The following is a 20,799-nucleotide window of genomic DNA, read 5'->3' as shown; positions in this document are numbered from 1 at the left end:
ATCTGTTCTTGTAAAGGCTGTTATTTCTCTAGGGTATACTCCAAGGAGTGGGATTGCTGGATCGTATCTATTTCTAGCTTTTTAAGGAAGCTCCAAATTGATTTCCAAAGTGGTTATACCATTTTACATTCCCACCAGCATTATATAAGTAAGTGTTCCAATCTCTCCAAAGCATCTCCAACATTTATTCTTTTGTGTTTTTTGGGTTAATGCCAGCTTTCTTGGAGTGAGGTGAAATCTCATTGTAGCTTTGATTTGCATTTCTCTAATGGCTAATGATCATGAGCATTTTCTCATGCATCTGGTAGCTACCTGCATGTCTTCTTTAGTGATGTGTCTATTCATATCTTTTGCCCATTTTTTATTCGTCTTTTTGCAGTATCATGTAGATTTCAGAGATCAGGCGCTGATCAGAAATGTCATAGCTAAAAACTTTTCCCAGTCTGTAGGTAGTCTTTTCACTCTTTTGGTGATGTCTTTGGATGAGCATAGGTGTTTGATTTTTAGGAGCTCCCAGTTATCTAGTTTTTCTTCTGCATTGTTAGTAATGTTTTGTATACTGTTTATGCCATGTATTAGGGCTCCTAACATCCCTATTTTTTCTTCCATGATCTTTATTCACTGTAGATTTTGTAATTAGGTCTTTAATCCATTTTGAGATCATTTTTGTGCATGGAGTGAGGTATGGGTGTTTTTTTTGCAGATGGCTGTCCAGTTAAGCCAGCACCATTTGTTAAAAAGAGTGTCTTTTCCCCATTTAACTGTTTTGGGGCCTTTGTCAAATATCAGCTGCTCATATGTGGATGGATTTATGTCTGGATTCTCAATTCTGTTCCACTGGTTTATGTATCTGTTGTTGTACCAGTACCAGGCAGTTGTGACTACTGTGGTGGTATAATAGGTTCTAAAATCACGTAGAGTAAGGACTCCCACTTTGTTCTTCTTTTTCAGTAATGCTTTTCTTATCCAGGGCCTCTTTCCCTTCTGTATGAAGTTGGTGATTTGTTTCTCCATCTCATTAAAAAAAGTCATTGGAATTGGGATCAGAATTGCATTAAATCTGTAGATTGCTTTTGGTAGAATAGACATTTTTATAATGTTAAGTTTTCCTATCCATGAACAAGGTATGTTTTTCCACTTATGTAAGTCTCTCTTGGTTTCTTGCAGATGTGTGCTGTAGTTTTCTTTGTAGAAGTCTTTTACATCTCTGGTAAAATTTATTCCTAAGTATTTTATCTTCTTGGGGGCTACTGTAAATGGCATTGATTTGGTGATTTCCTCTTCAATGTTCTTTTTGTTGGTGTAGAGGAATCCAGCTGATTTTTGTATGTTTATCTTGTATCCCGATACTCTGCTGAACTTTTCTATTAGTTTCAGTTTTCTTGAGGGTTCCTTAGGGTTTTCTGTGTATAAGATCATGCCATCTGAAAATAGGGGTAATTTTACTTCTTCCTTGCCAATCTAGATACGCTATGTTTCTTTATCTTGCCTAATTGCTCTGGATAGGACCTCCAGCACAATGTTGAATAAGAGCTGTGATAAAGGGGATCCTTGTCTAGTTCCTGTTCTCAAGGGGAATGCTTTTAGGCTCTCTCCATTTAGGATGGTGTTGGCTATTGGCTTTGTACAAATGCCCTTTATTATGATGAGGAATTTTCCTTCTATTTGTATTTTGCTGAGAGGTTTTATCATGAATGGGTGTTGAACTTAGTCAGATGCTTTTTCCACATCAATTCATGAAATCATGTGATTTTTGTCTTCTGTTTTATTTATATGATGGATTACATTAATTGTTTTTCTAATGTTGAACCATCCCTGCATACCTGGTATGAATCCCAGTTGGTCATGTTGAATTATTTTTTTGATATGTTGTTGAATTCTATTGACTAGAATTTTGTTGAGGATTTTTGCATCTACTTTCATGAGGGATATAGGTCTATAATTTTCTTTTCTTGTGGTTTCTTTACTGGTTTTGGTATCAGGAATATGGTGGCTTCATAGAAATAATTTGGTAGTATTCTGTCCTTTTCTATGCTCTGAAATACCTTTAATATTAGTGGTGTTAACTCTTCTCTGAAATTTTGGTAGAACTCTGTAGTGAAGTCGTCCGGGACAGGGTTTTATTATTTTTTTTTTTTTCTTGGGAGGTTTTTGATTACCTTTTCAAACTTTTTTGTTATGGGTCTATTTAATTGTTCTACCTCTGTTTGTGTTAGTTTAGGTAGGTAGTGTGTTTCTAGGAATTTATCCATTTCTTCTAGGTTTTCACATTTGTTAGAGTACAATTTTTCACAGTAATCTGATATGATTCTTTTAATTTCAGTTGGGTCTGTTGTAATATCGCCCACCTCATTTCTTACTCAGGTTATTAGCTTCCTCTCCTGTTTTTCATTTGTCAGTTAGGCCAATGGTTTATCAATTTTGTTGAGTTTTTCAAAGAACCAGCTTTTGGTCTTGTTAATTCTTTCAATTACTTTTCTGTTTTCTATTTCATTTAGCTCTGCTCTAATTTTTATTATTTGTTTTTATCTGGTGACTGAGGGTTTCTTTTGTTTTTCTTTTTCTGTTTGTTCAAGTTGTAGGGATATATTTATGGTTATAAATTGACCTCTGACCACTGCTCTAGCTGTGTCCAAAATGTTCTGATAGGAAGTGTTTTCATTCTCATTGGATTCTATGATTTTTTTTATTCCATCCTTAATGTCTTCTGTAATCCAGTCTTTTTTGAGCAGGGTATTTTTTATGGTTCAGTTTCGAAGTGTTTGATTTCTTTTCCCTGCTTTTTCTGCTATTGATTTCCACTTTGATGGCCTCATGGTCAGAGAAGATGCTTTGTAATATTCCAATGTTTTGGATTCTGCTGAGGCTTGCTTTATGACCTAATATGTGGTCTGTTTTAGAGAATGTTCCATATGTACGAGAAAAGAAAGTATACTTGACTGCTGTTGGGTGAAGTGTTCTGTATATGTCTATGAGATCAAATTGGTTTATTGTGGCATTTAGATCTTCTGTGTCTTTATTGAGCTTCTTTCTGGATGTGCTGTCCTTCACTGAAAGTGATGTGTTGAAGTCTCCTACTATCATTGTGGAGCTGACTGTCTCACTTTTCAGTGCTGGTAGAATCTGTTTTATGTATCTTGCAACCCTGTCATTGAGTGCATAAATATTTAATATGGTTATGTCTTCTTGATGTATTGTCCCTTTGATCTTTATATAGTGTCCTTTCTTATCCTTTATGATGGATTAAATTTTAAAGTCTATTTTGTCAGAAATTAATATTACCACTCCTGCTCTTTTTTGATTGTTGTTTGCTTGATATATTTTTTTTCCTTCCTTTGAGTTTTAGTTTGTTTGTGTGCCTACGATGTGTGCCTTGTAGGCAACGTATAGACAGATTGTGTTTTTTAATCCATTCTGCCACTGTCTGTCTCTTTATTGGTGCATTTAGTCCATTTTCATTCAGCATAATTATAGATAGGTATGAATTTTTTTTTTTTTTTTTTTTTTTTAAGGCATCCCATTGTTGCCTGCATGGTTTCTACTGAGTAGTCTGAGTTTATTCTTATTGGCTCTCCTTTGTAGGTGACTTTTTGTTTATGTCTAGCTGCTCTTAAAATTCTTTCTTTATCTTTGGTTTTGGCAAGTTTGATTATAATATATCTTGGTGACTTTCTTTTAAGATCTACCTTATATGGAGTTCGATAAGCATCTTGGATTGGTATTTTCTGATCTTTCATGATAACGGAATTTTTCTGCCAACAAATCTTCAACAATTCTCTCTGTATTTTCTTTTATCCCTCCCTGTTCTGGTACTCCAATCACTCGTAGGCTATTCCTATTGGTAGAGTCCCACATGATTCTTAAGATTTCTTCTTTTTTTATTCTTTTATCTGATTTTTCTTAAAATATATTAATGCCAAATGCTTTATCTTCAAGTTCAGAAATTCTGCCTTCCACTTGCTCAAATCTACTTCTCTGACTTTCTATTGAGTTGTCTACTTCTGTAATTTTGTCATTAATCTTCTGTATTTCTGATTGCTGTCTCTCTATGGATTTTTCCAGCTTATTAAATTTTTTATTATGTTCCTGAATAATCTTTTCAATTTCTTCAATTGCTTTGTCTGTGTGTTCCTTGGCTTGTTCTGCGTATTGCCTCATTTCCTTCCTGATGTCTTGAAGGGTTCTGTATATTAATCTTTTGTATTCTTCCTCTTGTAATTCCAGGAATGCACTTTCATCTAGAAGATCCCTTGATTCTTAGTTTTGAGAGCTTATTGAGGCAATCATGGTCTGTTTCTTTATGTGACTTGATATTGACTGTTGTCTCCGGGCCATCTATAGGTTATTGTATTGGTTTATTTTATGTTTGCTTGCTGTGTCATAGCTTCTTGCTTTTTGTTTTGTTTTGTTATGCCCAAATGGGTTGCTTGAGTGAGCTAGCTTGATTATTTTCACTTTTGGAGCTCTAACGTCCTGTCCCCAGGTGGCTAGACCTGTTATCAAGTATATCTGCTTGGAGCCCATTCACTTTTCCTGTATGAATTCAGCACAGGTGTCCAGGTAGCTGATCATCAAGTGTGTGGTACAGGTCCTGTTCTACAGTCTTAGAGGTCCAGGGATGATTGGTATAGGTACCAGTATCTGGTTGTATCAGGGGGTCACATATTATGAACAAGGCCGGAGGCTGAGAATCATCCCCCACGTGTCTTTGAGGAAAGCGTGTCCCTGTTTCCTAGGGCATAAAAGTGGGTGGGTTCTGCAGATGGGCCATGGGCACCCAATGTTTTTAGTTGTAAAGACTGGGAGGTACCAGTTATCTCTGGACTCCTGTCACAGGGGGCTGGGTGACCTGAGTGAAGCTACCAGTCCTTAGGCCCCTGATGTGGGTAGGTGAGGGCCCTGTTTAAGAGGCAAAGCAAAGTCAAACATCAAACACCCAGCTCTCCACTGCACTGCTGAAATGGTTGGAGTCTGCCAACAAGGGCCTATTCTCCTGAAATAGGCCCACACAGGTCTAAGCAGAAAGGAAAGGTACTCAAAGTCCATGGACAGTTTATGCCTGGACAGGAGCTGCTTCTGTCCTGAGCTCCCAAGTTTAGTGGAGCTGGCAAATAATTGCAATTTTTTTTCCTTCCCCAATGCCAGGAGGATGGCTCTAGGTGCTCAATAGTGCCTATCTCAGGCCCAGGGGAATCATCAACCACTGAAGCCAGCTTGGGTGTGGGGTGGGGGGTGGTAAGATATACGCAAGTACTTAGCTTTTGCCGAGAGCGCCGTTATTCTCTGGTTCCAGAGGTGTGAGTAGGCTGTGTGGCTGGCTGCTTCTTCCTGAGGAAACTGTAGCCAAACACTAGCCTACCACTGCCACTCTCCGAAATTCTACCTGAGGGGTCCCTGCGATTCAGATCCGGTAACTCCTCTCAGCTTCTGAGATGTCTCTTTTTCCCCCTGCTCCTCATTTCATTTTCTGAGGTTGTCTTTGATGATCAGGGGCCTTAGCTTGTCATAAATATACTCGTTTCACTTGTTTTTTTTGGTTCTTTGTTGTAAAGAGGTCTCGCCAGAAGTATCTGTCTATTCTGTCATCTTGGCTCCTCCTCAAGATATTCATATTTAACTGAGCTTGTCTCCCTGCTTTACTATTTGCAATATTATAGCAACATTTTTTTCCCTTGAAGATATTATTAGTTTGCAGCATTTCAGCACAATGTGCAGACAATCGCGAACTTGCTGAAATACACTCATTTGAGTGAATCACCGTATAAACATCAAGGTTCTTTTAAATATGTATTTATTTAATCAAATATCTGTAAATTTATTAAAAATGAAAAACATTTGATAAATTTATACTGAATAATTATTAAATTGTAAAATTAAGATATAAATCCAGCCTCTCCAAAATCAAGAAGCAGTTAATATCATTATTCATAATGATATTTTTAACAATTATCATAATAAACTGATATTTCAATTTCTGTTAAAATCATTAATAATAACTCATTATTACTGCACTGAACTTCCTGAGAGAGAATCATGTTTAATTTCTTTTTCGCCAGGAGCTATCTGAGTGTCACATTTTCGATGTTTCGTAAGTTTTAGTAGAAAAACAGGAGGCAAGAAGGAAGGAAAACTTGGAGAAATAAAGAAAAGAGACATATAGTGAACACTTGAGTAGGAACCAGAAATTTTATTTGCCATATGTCAACATCAGTAGGATATTAGATGTAGGTGATGTTTGCATCCAATTTAAAATTTATTCTGGAAGAAAGGGCCAAGTGGGTAGTAGTACAGTTTATTTTTTTTCAACGTTGTGATAAAATTGATGGTCTAGTGAGTCTTTAAAACAATTTTTTCCACAATAAAACTAGTTTTGATTTACTAATTTAATCTGCAGTTTTAAGTGTAAAACTTTATGAATTGAACCATTTCTTTGACATTCCTAGTCTCCTGGTAACAGGTGCTTTTATTTTGTTATAAAAGAAGACTTTTCCCTATAAATCAATATAGCATTTCTTTTATTTTTTCATTCAGTTTTAACTTCTCGTTTTATTGTGATACTGGATTATACTCAGTATGGGGACCAAACATCTTCATAGTATCAGTTGTTCTGTTCACAGCATCAGTTTTTTCCCCCCTTAATGAGACAAGTATTTGTATATTCTTTGTTAAAACTGACAGTAAAAGTAATTTCAAGTGACTTCTCAAAGGCATTGCAGCTTTATCAAGTTTTCAAAAGAATTGTCTTTTATCCAAGAAAATACATTTCTTTTAACTTGCAACTTCTGCATTTGCTTAACTTACTATGTATCCTTGGAAACTAATTTGCCATTCTTGTGGAAAATGAGAGCCATGTATTGGTAATGACATAGCTGGTTTAATTGCTTTGGAGACAGTCTATTCTAGATTACTTTAATGATGCTTAACATATTGCAGAAGTGATTGTTAAATTCTTGGAAAATGTGCTTGCTTTTAGAAACATTAATACTATCAGCTTTAGTCAGAAAGAATCTTAATATTAGTAATGGAACTGAAGATACAATTTGCACTCTCATAAGTCAGATAGCTGTGCTCTTATTTCATAACAAGGAAAATTTGAGATTTATTGATGTTAATATGATGTATGTTTCTTGGCATTCCACCACCCTTCTATCAATTAGTTGTTCTTTGGTGGCTTGTGTGTTGCCATGATGCTGAGAGCTATGCCACCATGATTTCAAATACCAGCAGTATCACCCACGATGGACAGTTTTCATTGGTGCTTCCTGACTAGGACAGACTAGTTAAGAGAGGGTAGTAAGACAGACTAGCAAGAAAGAAATCTACTTTCTAAAATCAGTTAATGAAAACTCTGTGGATCACAATAAAATACTGTCTGCAGTCTGCATGAAGTTTCATTCTGTTGTACATGTGATCGTCAGGAGTTGGCATTGACTAGACAGCAATTATCAAAAACAAAAACTTGGCTTTGTTGAACACAAGGATGCTTCACACAACTTGGTAGAAAATATTGTTTTAACTTATCATTTCTAAATAAACTTTTGTTTGGAAAATTCAGTTACCAAAAAGACAATACATATTTGACAAAACTACTATAGTAATACTTATAATGTAGTGACTCTCCCTAGCGATTGCTGACATTTTTCATTTCATGGCCTGCTTAGAAACTGGTAATAGCTTTTGTAGGGCATGTGTAGAAAACTGATAGTTTTTTGCTAGGAAAGGAAGGAGACGGTTTCCCCTGGTGGCTGAGAGAGAACCTACCTCAGAACTGGTAGGACACGTTGCTTTCTAAAAAATGTACTCAAGTTGAATATAACTATGCTTTTCAGGCAATTCTCCCGAAAAAGTTTATAAGCAAAGAGTATATATATGTAATGTACAATAAGTTTATATAATGTTTAGAAGTCATTTGACTTACCTTAGGATTTCTTCCGTCATGATTTGTGTCTCTTGTTTTTTGGAATTTGCATTCTCTTCTGTCATTATCAAGGTCTTCTCATATTCATTAAATTCCTTACTTTTTGTTATCGCCAATGTTCCCGTGTTCTTGAAAGTGAAGCTCAGGGGCAGAATTTTTGCTTCTGTCCATGTGCTTTGAAATACATCACTGTATTTTCTTAAACATTGGCAACATATATTATGGCATGATCCACTGTGACTTTTGGTAGTTTTATACTTCTTACATTCTGCTTAAAAGACACTATCCACTTTCTCCTTGGTGTAGAATTTGGAACAATGAGAAAAGTTATTGTTTTCTTCTTCATCGTGTTGTGATCATAACCTATGTGGCACTGGAAGATCCAAACAAAGAGAATGTGAGATCTAGAGTTAAAAAAAAATATATATATATATAGTTGATGAACAACTTTCTAACTATGAGAACCAAAAAACCCACTGCTGTTGAGCCGATTCTAACTCCTAGTGAACCTATAGGACAGAGTAGAACTGCCCCAAAGAGTTTCCAAGGAGCTGCTGGTGGATTTGAACTGCAGACGGTTTGGTTAGTAGCTGTAATGGATAGAATTGTGTCCCCAGATAATATCTGTCAACTTGGCTAGGTCATGATTCCCAGTATTGTATGATTGTCCACCATTTTGTCATCTGATGTGATTTCCCTATGTTTTGCAAATCCTATCTCTATGATGTTGACAAGATGGGATTAATGGCAGCTATGTAAACTCAATCTACAAGATTAATCTACAAATTAAGCCAATCCATTTTGAGATATAAAAGAGAGTTTGTACCCAGGGCCCCTGTGCTGAGAAGCTCCTTAATCAGGAGAAGATTGATGAGACCTTCCTCCAGAGCCTACAGAGAGAGAGGACTTCCCCTAAAGCTGGTGCCCTGAATTGGGACTTCTACCCTACTAGACTGTGAGAGAGGGACCTTCTGTTTGTTAAAGCCACCCACATGTGGTATTTCTGTTATAGCAGCACTATGTGACTAAGCCAGTAGCCAAGCTCTTAACCACTATGTCACCAGTGTTCCAGGATAACTATGAGGGAATAGATCATATAAATTTACTAAAAAGAACATGGGAACAATGATTAGAGGAGCAAAATTCTCTGCTCTCTTAACTGGAATCCAAGATCTTACCTATTGAAATGGGGAATGAATAGTAAACAGTTGAGGCAAAAGAAATCAATAGGTGAGGAAAGCAGGCTTCTAAGGCAGGGACCCCATCACTAACTCTCTAAAATAACTACTCCAGTTGAATGTGACTGTGCTTTTCAGATAATTCTCCTGAGAGTCTCGAGGGAGAAAACCTAGTGAATGATTGGTGTCTCAGAATCAAAGTGGCACCAGCAGCAAGACTGACCTGATATTGTTGGGATGGACTATTGACATAAGTCCTTTCCTTTCTATTCAACTTGCTAGGCTGTGATGGACCCTCAATTTGGTAACAGCATTGAGTGATTTAGTGGGTGGGTAAGAGCTTTGTTGGAAAGGTCAGGTAAATAAAGACCAGAAATTCATGCAGGGAATTATACAATTATGTGGTTGATGATTTAGAGCAGTGTAGAGATTGGTGTTGATCTATGTTGGCGTTAGCCACTGAAGAAGCACAGGATTGATAAGATTGCTCCTTCACTTGTTATCTCTCTTCAAATACCTTGCTCGCTAAGAAAGAGTGCCTTCCTATTCATTCAATGCAGGATAATTTGCACATGTTTTCATGGAAAATCAAGATGATCCCAACTTTTAAGATAAACTACTTAGAAATGTAAAACAAAAAGCTTTTTCTTTTCCATTTATAGACTATAAAATAATGTATTAAATACCAGCAGAGAAATTTGTACAAAGAAAACGATAGGAAGTAGTTTTCAAGCTCATGACCAATGACATGTAAATGCATCTACTTGTACTTCGGTTTGATCATCACCTACCTACCTATATCATTTATATTTCATAAGGCATTTCCAATCAGTGGAACCCATTTATCCATGGCTAAAATTCACACTATTTAGTCAGTTTCAACAAAAAGAAATTTATCAAGATTATAGCATATTTTTAAAACTTCAAAAAAGAATGATGATCTATCTTAGATAATAAAATTTTCATTCATATAAAACACACCCATAATGCTCAATCTTTTGCTTGGAGTGCTGTTTTTTTTTTTTTTTTTACTTAATAAATAACTCGAAATTAGTTAATTATCTAAAACAGCATATAATAAATTGAGTCTCAGGAGAAATTATCCAAAAAATTTTCCAAGTATACAAAATTACCTTTCATACTTATTCTTAATAAAGATATTTGGTATGTTACCTCCATAAATCACCTTGCCTCAATATACACACAAATACACACACAAAAGAATCTACCTACAGAAAGAATGGCATCCATGCATGAGGCCATGTCTACAATGACGTTAATTGCAGCATTCTGCAAAGTTGTTCTGTAAAACTGGAGACAAGGAACGTTCATCCATAGAGTAATGTTGTATAAATCATGACATGTTCACACCATGACATTTTATCTAGCCAATAAAAATTAATAAATTAGAATGAAACCAGAAAACTTGAAAGGATTTTAATGACTATATAGAATGACTAAACAAGATGCAGTAAACTGTGAATGTTAGTTCTTATTTATTTTAAAAAAATTTATTTAAAGCAAGCAATAATCAAACACTCTATACAAGTCTATATGATTACAAAAGCCTGGAGAACTATTGAAGGGTGTATAAAAGGTTGCCACTGACAGCAACCAGGCAGAGTGGGGAATAGTGGAGGGGAAAAGATGAGCAAATGAAAATGAAAATGGAGGAAAAGCTGCATTGAAAAAGAACACAATTCTATTTATGTGATTATTTGTAACCGTAAATTTCAAAATGAACAAATCCGCCTTGGAAAACGTACAGCCAGAAAGTTCCTTAGAAGTGAGAATGACGAGACTTCCTCTCACATACTTTGGACTTGTTATCAGGAGGGACCAGTCCCTGGAGAAGGACACGGTGCTTGGTAATGTAGAAAGTCAGCAAAAAAGAGGAAGCCCTCAATGAGACAGATTGGCACAGTGGCTGCCACAACGGCCTCAAACATAGCAATGATTGTGAGGATGGAGCAGGACGAGGCAGTGTTTTGTTCTGTTGTTCATAGGTTCCTATGAGTCAGAATTGGCTTGACAGCACCTCACAGAAACAACAGAATTTTAGAAATACAATCTTTAGTGCTTATGTATGTATAGGTTATTTTTCCTAAACTGGATCTAGTGCTTATAATTATGTGTGTGTGTATTTCACAATTAAGCTACTCCAATTGTGCGTTAATAAGTTTTCACATTCCTGTCTCTCTCATATCTCTGTCATCTCTATGTCTACCTCTATCTGGATCTCCATCCTTTTACTTTTATGCACACACACACACATACACGAACACGCTTTTTTCTCTGTATACTTTCAATTACTCACATTTCTGGAGGTGTACATTAAATAAAAACAGAATTATTGTTATTCAGTGAGCATCTTTACAATAGTGCAGAATTTCAAGAAAAGATGTAAAAGTTCATCAGATATTCTGAGTAAAAATAATGGACATTATTTTATGTAAATAACCTACCGATAGTCAAATTAATAATTGTCCTAATGTTAAAAAGTTTGTGAGTAAGCATTTTGTGGAAAATAATCAGTTCGCTCAGGTAACGTTTGTTCTTTTTTTATTTTTTTAAAGCCTAAGAGATTCCAAACGTCCTATACTTGTATTTAGTTTTATTAATTTTGTGTAGGAAAAGATGCAGCATGGGAAAGTAAAATAAAAGGGATAGACATTTGTTCCTTCTGACTGAACTTATACGATGGAGTGAAGAGATCCAGAAATAGCAGTGGAGTGACCAAGGAGGTTGAGGCTGGGGCCAGAATCATGGTCACTGAGAACTGGAGAATGTTAAAAAAAAAAACCCACTGCCATTGAGTCAATTCTGACTAAAAGCAACCCTATAAGACACAGTAGAACTGCCCTATAGGGTTTCCAGGGAGTGGCTGGTGGATTTAAACTGCAGACCTTTTGGTTAGCAGCTGAGTTCTTAGCCACTCCACCACCAGGGGTCCGGGATAATGTCAGGATCATGCATTTAGTGTAAAAAATGTGTCTTCTGCTTATCCCATGTGTATGTGTCCATCCTGGAATGGGAGTATTTGCAGTAACGTTATAATTCAAGCTCTACACCCAAGTTGTTTTGGAGCAGTTAGATCTTGGAAACTTGGGTCAAATTGAAAAACAACAACAACAACAAAAAAGAAATCAGGAGAAGAATGAGAGTAGAAGTGAAGATGAAGAAAAACTTTGCATAGATGTTAGAGCTTGGAAGAAAGCAGGCTGTGCTGCATAGTCCAAGTGTGAATTGTGCTCAAGATGGGCAGGTGGAGGATGATATCAGGTATAGGAAGTCAGATAACAGGTATAGGGACCTAGAAACAGCCAAGAAAAAGAAGGTGAGAGACTCAGGTACATAGGGAGTTGGGTGTGAAACTTTTGAAATCAAAAGTCAAAGAGAGACTGGGCTGAACATCAAAGCTAGGCCACCAGAAAGAGATTTTGCCAGCTTGTCCTAGATAATTTGTCTGCCTTTTCACATTTCTCTCTTCCCCATCCTAGCCAGCTATAGAATTGCTCCAGAACTGCAAATGGACTGGGAAGGCAGACCTGGTAACTTCCATTCCTCTCCCGCTGTCCTAAACTCTGCTACTCTGAAATATGCTGGAAACATGAAAAGACAAAAACTGATGCTTCCTACTCTAGCTCCATTCTGACTTACTGGATTTAGGTTGATAGTGAGTTTTTGCTGAAGGTGATGAGAAGTATAGTGATGATGATGTTGATGATTATAACGAGAAATAAGAAGAGAACAAGTAAGAGAAAACCTGAGTTTTGGAAGACTACTTGAAACACAAATTACTTGCACAACTTCTCTCTCTATGCATTGTATCCTGAGTGACAGGATTTGGCAAAGCAAGGTTTAGGGAATGTATTAGCTAAGTAATGTACTAGGGGAAGAAGATTAGTTTCTGAAGAATTTCAACCAGGATGTGGCTTCTATTGCAACTGGAATTTACTGCTTTACCTTTTACCCTAGAGCATCCTAAAATGATCATGTGGTTTTTGATATATGGTAAAGATCACATATACGGCAATCCTGAAGATTGTTATCAAGAGTCTGCTCAAATTTAACTCATTTCATTTTAGCACAGATGACATTTCTTTACTTTACTGAGGCCAAATCTGTCTATTTATAGCATCTATCCAATGATTCTTGATATCTCTTCTGGAGTTAGGTAGAATAAGCCCAAAAGATATTTTTTTCAAATATTTTAAACTTGCTTCCTATCACATCTGCTAGAGTACATCTTAATCCCTATAGTACATCCACCTCCACTCCAACATCTACCCTTTTAAACACACACACACACACACACACACACACACACACACACACACACACATTCTTTTCCAAGTTAAGCAGACTTCAAACTGTTCACTATCTTGGTTAAGTGGTTTCAACATTCTCAAAGTTCTCAATGTTCCATTAAAATGGTTCCCAGAATGGAAGACATTATTATAGAAGGCTCTTCACTTTCAGCTTTACCCAGTCATGTTATATTGTTGACTCATATCAAGCTTGTTGTTATTTTTAGGTGTTGTGGAGCTTACATTCAACTAATACTTACCTTGTTTTATATAACCTCTACATAAAATGTTTTCCCAACTGTATACAACATCTCTGTAAAGACTTTCTGGAATACCTATTCTAAACCCTATCCTATTCCTTTTTTATGAAATTCTTGACTTTTTTTTCTTTTAATCATTTACCTTGTGGATAAATCTTCTTTCAAATATGTATCTTAGTTACAGTTATTTATTTTTTTCTTTTTCCATCCAAATTTTGATTGTCTTCTCTCCTGGCAAAACTAACTTTCTTAAGTAAAATAGATAAATAAATAAATAAATAAATAAATAAATAAATAAATAAATAAATAAATAATGAAGCTGAGCTGGGCTCCTGGACTTTGTTTAGGATCCCAAAATTATGAGGCTCATTGTTTAATGTTCTCAAGCTATGGCAGAGGGATCCTATTAGTGAGAACAGAATTCAAACAGGCAAATATTGATTTTAAGTACTATTTAACACATGCAATATTGACATATTTAATTCTATAAGTCTAAATGTTAGGTTTTATTTTTCATTTCACTAGCCTTTTATTACCTTTAGGCCTCCTAATGGTTAAAAGATCATCATGAGAAATCTTGTCATAATGTACTGTTGCTGTAAAACTCAAAAAACTATAAAAAAGGAAAAAGGATGAAGTTTAATTTGAAGTACTTTTCTAAGTAAATGTATGATTGCTTATTATGGCCATTTCATTCATTCCAAAGAAATTAATTAATTCAATATAATTAAAAATTTTACTCATTTACCAAATATTTATTTGTTGTGGTTCTTGTGTGGTGTCCAGTCAAGTCCAACTCATAGAGACTTTATATGACAAGGAATAACTGCCCCATAGGATTTCCTAGGCAATATTTAAGGCAATATTGCAATATTGAAGGATGCTATGGGCAAAATATTTAATGACACAAGAAGCATCAGAAGAACATGGAAGGAATACACAGAGTTCTGTATCAAAAAGAATTGGTTGACATTCAATCATTTCAGGTAGTATATGATCAGGAACTGATGGATTAAAGGAAGAAGTTCAAGGTGCACTGAGGCATTGGCAAAAAACAAGGCTCCAGGAATTGACAGAATATCAATTGAGTTGTTTCAACAAATGGATGTAGCCCTGGAGGTGCTCCCTCATCTATACCAAGAAGTTTGGGAAGACAGCTACCCGGCCAGCAGAGTGGAAGAGATCCATATTTCTATCCATATTTGTGCCCATTCCAAAGAAAGGTGATGCAACAGAAAGTGGAAATTATCACACAATAACATTAATATCACACACAAGAAAAATTTTACTGAAGATATTTCAAAAGTGGTTGCTGTAGTACATCTACGGGGAACTGCCAGATATTCAAACCAGATTCAGAAGACAACATGGAACAAGGGATATCATTGCTGATGCCAGATGGATCCTGGCTGAAAGCAGAGAATACCAGGAAGGTGTTTACCTGTGTTTTATTGACTATGCAAAGGCATTGGACAGTGTGGCTCATAACAAGTTATGGATAACATTGTAAAGAATGGGAATTCCAGAACATTTAATTGTGCTTATAAGGAACCCGTGCATAGTCCAAGAGGAAGTTGTTTGGACAGAACAAGGGGATACTGAGTGGTTTAAAATCAGGAAAGGTATGCCTTGGAGTTGTATCCTTTCACCATATTTATTCAATCTGTATGCTGAGAAAATAATCCTAGAAACTGGACCATATGAAGAAAACATGGCTTCAGGATTGGAGAAAGACTCATTAACAACCTTCAACATGCAGATGACACAAACTTGCTAGCTGAAAGCCAAGAGGACTTGACACAGTTACTGATGAAGATCATAGATTACAGCCTTCAGTATGGATTACATCTTAATATAAAGAAAACAAAAATCCTCACAACTGGACCAATGAGCAACATCATGATAAAAGGAGAAAAGACTGAAGTTGTCAAGGATTTCATTTTTCTTGGATCCACAACCAACACCCATAGAAGCAGCAGTCAAGAAACCAAATGGCGTATTCATTAGATGAATCTACTGCAAAAGAACTCTTTAAAGTGTTGAAAAGCAAAGATGTCACTTTGAGGACTAAGGTGCGTCTGACCCAAGCCATTATATTTTCAATCACCTCACGTGCATGAGAGAGCTGAACAATGGATAAGGAAGATAATACAAAGAATCGATGCCTTTGTATTACAGTGTTGGCGGAGAGCATTGAATATACCATGGGCTTTCCGAAGAACAAACCAGAGCAATTCTTGAAATCAAGGACGGTGAGACCTCATCTCATATACTTTGGACATGTTAATAGGAGGGACCAGTCCCTGGAGAAGGACATCCTGCTTAATAAGGTAGAGGGTCAGCAGACCCTTAACGAGATGGATTGACATAGTGACTGCCACAATGGGTTTAAGCATAGTAATGATTATGAAGATGGTACAGGATCTGGCAGTGCTTCATTGTGCTGTACATAGGGCTGCTATGAGTCCAAACCTACTTGGTGGCACCTAACAACAACAACAACAAAAACAGTCTTTAAAGGAGCAGGTCACAAGGTTTCTTTGTCCACATACTGGCTGGTGGGCTCAATCACTCATTCATTCAAAAAATATATTTTGTGAGTGTAATATGAATGGTATCATTTCTTATTTTTTGGTTAAGACCAAATGTAGAATTTACCATTTACTCTTATAATTGTAATAACTTTGGCCAGCTACATTCCTTTTGCATGTTGTTAATTCTCCATGAATTCTGAGACTGCTGAAAACAGTTTTTGACCACTTTTCCTTGGAATGTACTTTGTCTGGGAATAGATTTGAAGAATTTTCCAACGGATTGTTGGCATCCTGCTATCTTCCTCCCATTTTGGATTTCAAGAGTACTTGGCATTAGAACCATGATTGAGGCTCTTGTTCTATTCCCCACTGTTCCACTAATTATCTATAAAAACAAAATATAAAACTAAAGGAGATCCGATCATGCCACTCCTGTACTTGAACTCTATAGCAAGACCTCAACCAGCTACCTCTCTCACCATACTCCATTTGCCTCCTCCCTTGTTTGTTCAGTTACAGATATAGTTATCATCTCAAAACATAGAGAGCTCTTTTCTGATTCTAGACCTTTGGGATGTCCTTTGCTTACTTTAAATATTTTATTCAACATTAAAGAACCAAGTCAAGTGTTTATTTCACCTTATTTCTTCTCTTAACAGTTCCATAATTAGGTAAATCTTCCCATTAGCTTGCAAAGCACAAAGTCAGTGTATTTGAGTGTTTCCATATATGTTCTTATCTATATAATAACACTTATATTGAATTGTGACTGTTAATTCTCATTTTTAATCTCATTAGACCACTGAGTCCTTTTTTCTATTGTTTCTGTCCCTTCCTACATTCTAGTCCTTGCCCCTCAGCTGGAGTGCCCATTTAGTCTCATTTAGTTTTATGGGCTGGTCTAATCTTTGGCTGAAGGGTGAACCCAAGGAGTAACTTCCGTACTGATCTAAAAGGGTGTCTGGGGACCGTACTTTCGGGTTTCTCTAGTCTCTGTCGTACCAGTAAGTCTAGTCTTTTTTTGGGAGTTAGAATTTTGTTCTGTTTTTTTCCAGCTCTGTCCAGGACCCTCTACTGTGATCTCTGTCAGAGCAGTTGGTGGTGGTAGCCAAGCACCATCTAGTTGTGCTGGACTCAGTCTGGTGGAGGCTGTAATAGCTGTGGTCCATTAGTCCTTTGGACTAATCTTTCCCTTGTGTCTTTGGTTTCCTTCATTCTGCCTTGCTCCAGACAGGGCGGGACTAGTGGAGTATCTTAGGTGGCTGCTCACAAGCTTTTAAGGTCCCAGATACTACTCACCAAAGCAGGATGTAGAACATTTTCTTTCTAAACTATGGCATGCCAATTGAACTATATTCCCTGAGGAATAATGTTCCTTTCTTCCAGAGATCGTAATGAAATATTTACAGATATTTAAAAATATTTAATTCATGCCCCACAAAATCACTAGAATACTTACTATTTTTCAAAGTAATTTGCTATAATACAGAATTCTAAGAATTTCCTCCATGATTAACTTCAAATTCCTTGGCAATTGGGGTGTGAATAAGAAAGGGAATAATTTGAAGACAGGGGGCTTTGATGGAAGTTATTGTGGATACACACACACGCACACATACACACACACAACATATAGGTATTACTGGGTCTTTTTTTTGCTTGGTATAGTGCTCTACACAGTAATAGCTGCGTAATGCGTATCTACCAGGAATTGTAAAATGAAATAAACATTACCTGCCTTTAAAGGTTCTTCCCTTTTGAAAAATTCCCTGTGGAAACTGAATTTGAAACTGACAATCTTTCTACTTATGTGTTAGTACAATCATAACTACCAAGATTTGAGTAATGCATATCTTGAATACTTCTACTCTGTCTAAAAACAAGAACATATACAGAAATAATTCATGTCATGCAAAAATTGTACTTAATAATTTTGCCAAACCAATCTTTCTAGTCTATTTTCAAACTAGTTTTATTTTTCTCTCAAAGAAAAATCCTCTTAAAGGAGAGTCATTAGTAATCGGAATTAACTGATTTTAGGAAAAGCCTCAGCAACAAACATATTTCAAATGTCAGTATGTTATTCAAGATGGAAGGCTATTTCTCCCACATAGCAGCTTTGTAGTAGGCAGACATCCAGGCTGGTAATCAGCTCTGCCATCTTCTGTCTGTCACTAACATAGAGGTCCAACATGGCTGCTCCAGTCCTGGCAGCTCCAAGGTAGGGAACAGTGGGTAAGAAATTTGGGAGTGACACCTATTTAATTTAAGCAAGACCTGGAAGTGGTGTGTGTGTGTGTGTGTGTGTGTGTGTGTATACATATATATATAAATATAAAACTCATCTTCTACCTTCTCCTAAAATGTAAGTGGTGTTTATTTACATACCAGGTATTGCCTTAAGCCTTACAAGCTTTTTACAGGTGACAACACTGAGGCTTACAGCATGCAAGTGGCCACAACTGGTTGCAAAGGAAGCTGAGAAACATATTCTTTTGTTGGTGACCATTGGTGACCTCATGGCCAGCTACAACTCTGTTACTACAGAAGAAAGTGAGAACAAATATTAAGGACTATTAGAAGTTTGCTACATAGACAAAACAAACAAAACAAAAAACAAATACCTTAAAAAAGTAAAAAAAATAGTGAGCTTGAAAAAATGCCTTAATTAAAAAAAGAAAACAGAGCAACTGATGTGTGGTGAGAGTTCACAAAAGTTCTTCATGTTCTTCTGAAAATTTAATCCCGACATGTTTTATTTCATATTTTGTGCATTTGGCTGATCTGCAAAAGGGAGAAAAATCAATGGAGGTACAAAATTATTATTTTTTTTAAATATCGTTCATTGTTTTGTTTATTTTTCTCTACTATGGTAGAAGAAAAACTTCAAAATAATTTAATGCTATTCCCTTAAAAATACCTATGTACATTAGTTGTTCAATTTTTTCAAAATATTTTGATAAAACTGAAGTATAACAAAGCACATTGTTTCTTATTCTAGAACTCACATTCAGTTTTCATGAGTTATTGTGAAAATAAAAGACTTAAAAAACTGCTCAAATGATCTTGTTAAATTCAACAGTATTAAATTTCATTGACGGAAATGAACATAAATGGACATAAAATTAAAAAAAACTTACAAGCCTTGTCTATATTATAAAGCAATTGGAAACCGAGCAGTAAAATTCATTTGATCTACTGTCCTTGTGTCTAGAAGCACACAGAACAAGAGAAGGAAAAGAGAACTATCAAATTGAAAATAACTGTCAACTTTATGAAAGTGTCTAGTGAGAGGTTCTTTCTTAATCACCACCCCCTGTCTTGTCATTAGCTGTACAAATTAGTCAAAATACTCAACTACTTCTGCCTTTCAGTTAAATAGATATGAAACACATAGAAATGGAAACAAAGACAGGCTTTGAACTTTTGATACTTCATGTGAACCTTCATTTTAAATATACATTTCTCAGCTGTTAGTTCTCACTTCAGTTTCAGAACAATATTTTTGACCTGACCTCCCTACCAAATCCTGTTATATGAAGCAAGTAAGCGTATTCCCCCCTGGGATTCTGGAAAAATGACTTAATTTGACAAAGAAATAATCTCTCTCTCTGTTTTTTTTTTTTTTTGACCATGGGCCAATGTCGAACCTGAAAAATGATACTCTACCCTTATATCAGCAGACTTCCCAAAGCTAAATAACTGGAAAAGTCCTGCTAAATAACTTAGAGACACTCTAAAACTCCCCTATGGCACTTTTGACTGTCTAATTAGGTAAGTACAGTAAATCCTGGTATACAATACAGATGTCTATTTTTGTCTATTTCGGGTTTATAAAATTAAAAAAAAATATAGGTCCTACTTTGCTTTTAATGCATCAAAGTTGAATTTATATGACAGAAATCTCAAATCAGTGTGGCATATCATGGTACAAAGTAAAATAATCTCTAGCTATAATCATTTGCTTGCTTGTTAAAAAAAAAAAAACAGAAATAACAGGTAGGTTTTCTGTCTAAATAATAATTCTATTTTCCTTACTATAACTGGCATAAATAATTTACTGGAGGAAGATTATTTATTCTAAAATTAAAAGTTAAAAGAATAAAGTTTTAAGAAAACTTCATTGTTATGAGTTCACATCTGGAGGTCTCTGGATATATTTGTCCATCAACAACCTCTCTGCCCTGTAAAGGAAACCAATCTACTTGTTTTAGGCAATCTTTCTTTTTCTACTGCTTTTCAGACCTCTAACCTATGAAAGAAGGAACACTGGTTGCTCAGCGATTAAGCACTCACTTGCTAGCCCAAAAATGAGTGGTTTGAACCCACCAGCCGCTCTGTGGGAGAAAGACATGGTAGTAAAGATTACATCCTTGGGAACCCTGTAGGGCAGTTCTCTTCTGCCCTATAGAGTCACTGTGAGTCAGAATCAACTCCACCACAATGGTTTTTTTTTTTTTTTTAAGCTTATGAGAACATAATTGTCTCTATATAGAAAATAAATACATGTGCAATAAATACTAATAAAATTTGACAGAAGCATTTTTTCATTTTTATATTTAAGAGTTGTAGTTGCTTCCTTTGGTTAGAAACTTATCA

The sequence above is a fragment of the Loxodonta africana genome, chromosome 5 (assembly GCF_030014295.1).
Source record: "Loxodonta africana isolate mLoxAfr1 chromosome 5, mLoxAfr1.hap2, whole genome shotgun sequence".
Taxonomy (NCBI): Eukaryota; Metazoa; Chordata; class Mammalia; order Proboscidea; family Elephantidae; genus Loxodonta; species Loxodonta africana.
This window is presented reverse-complemented; position numbering follows the sequence as displayed.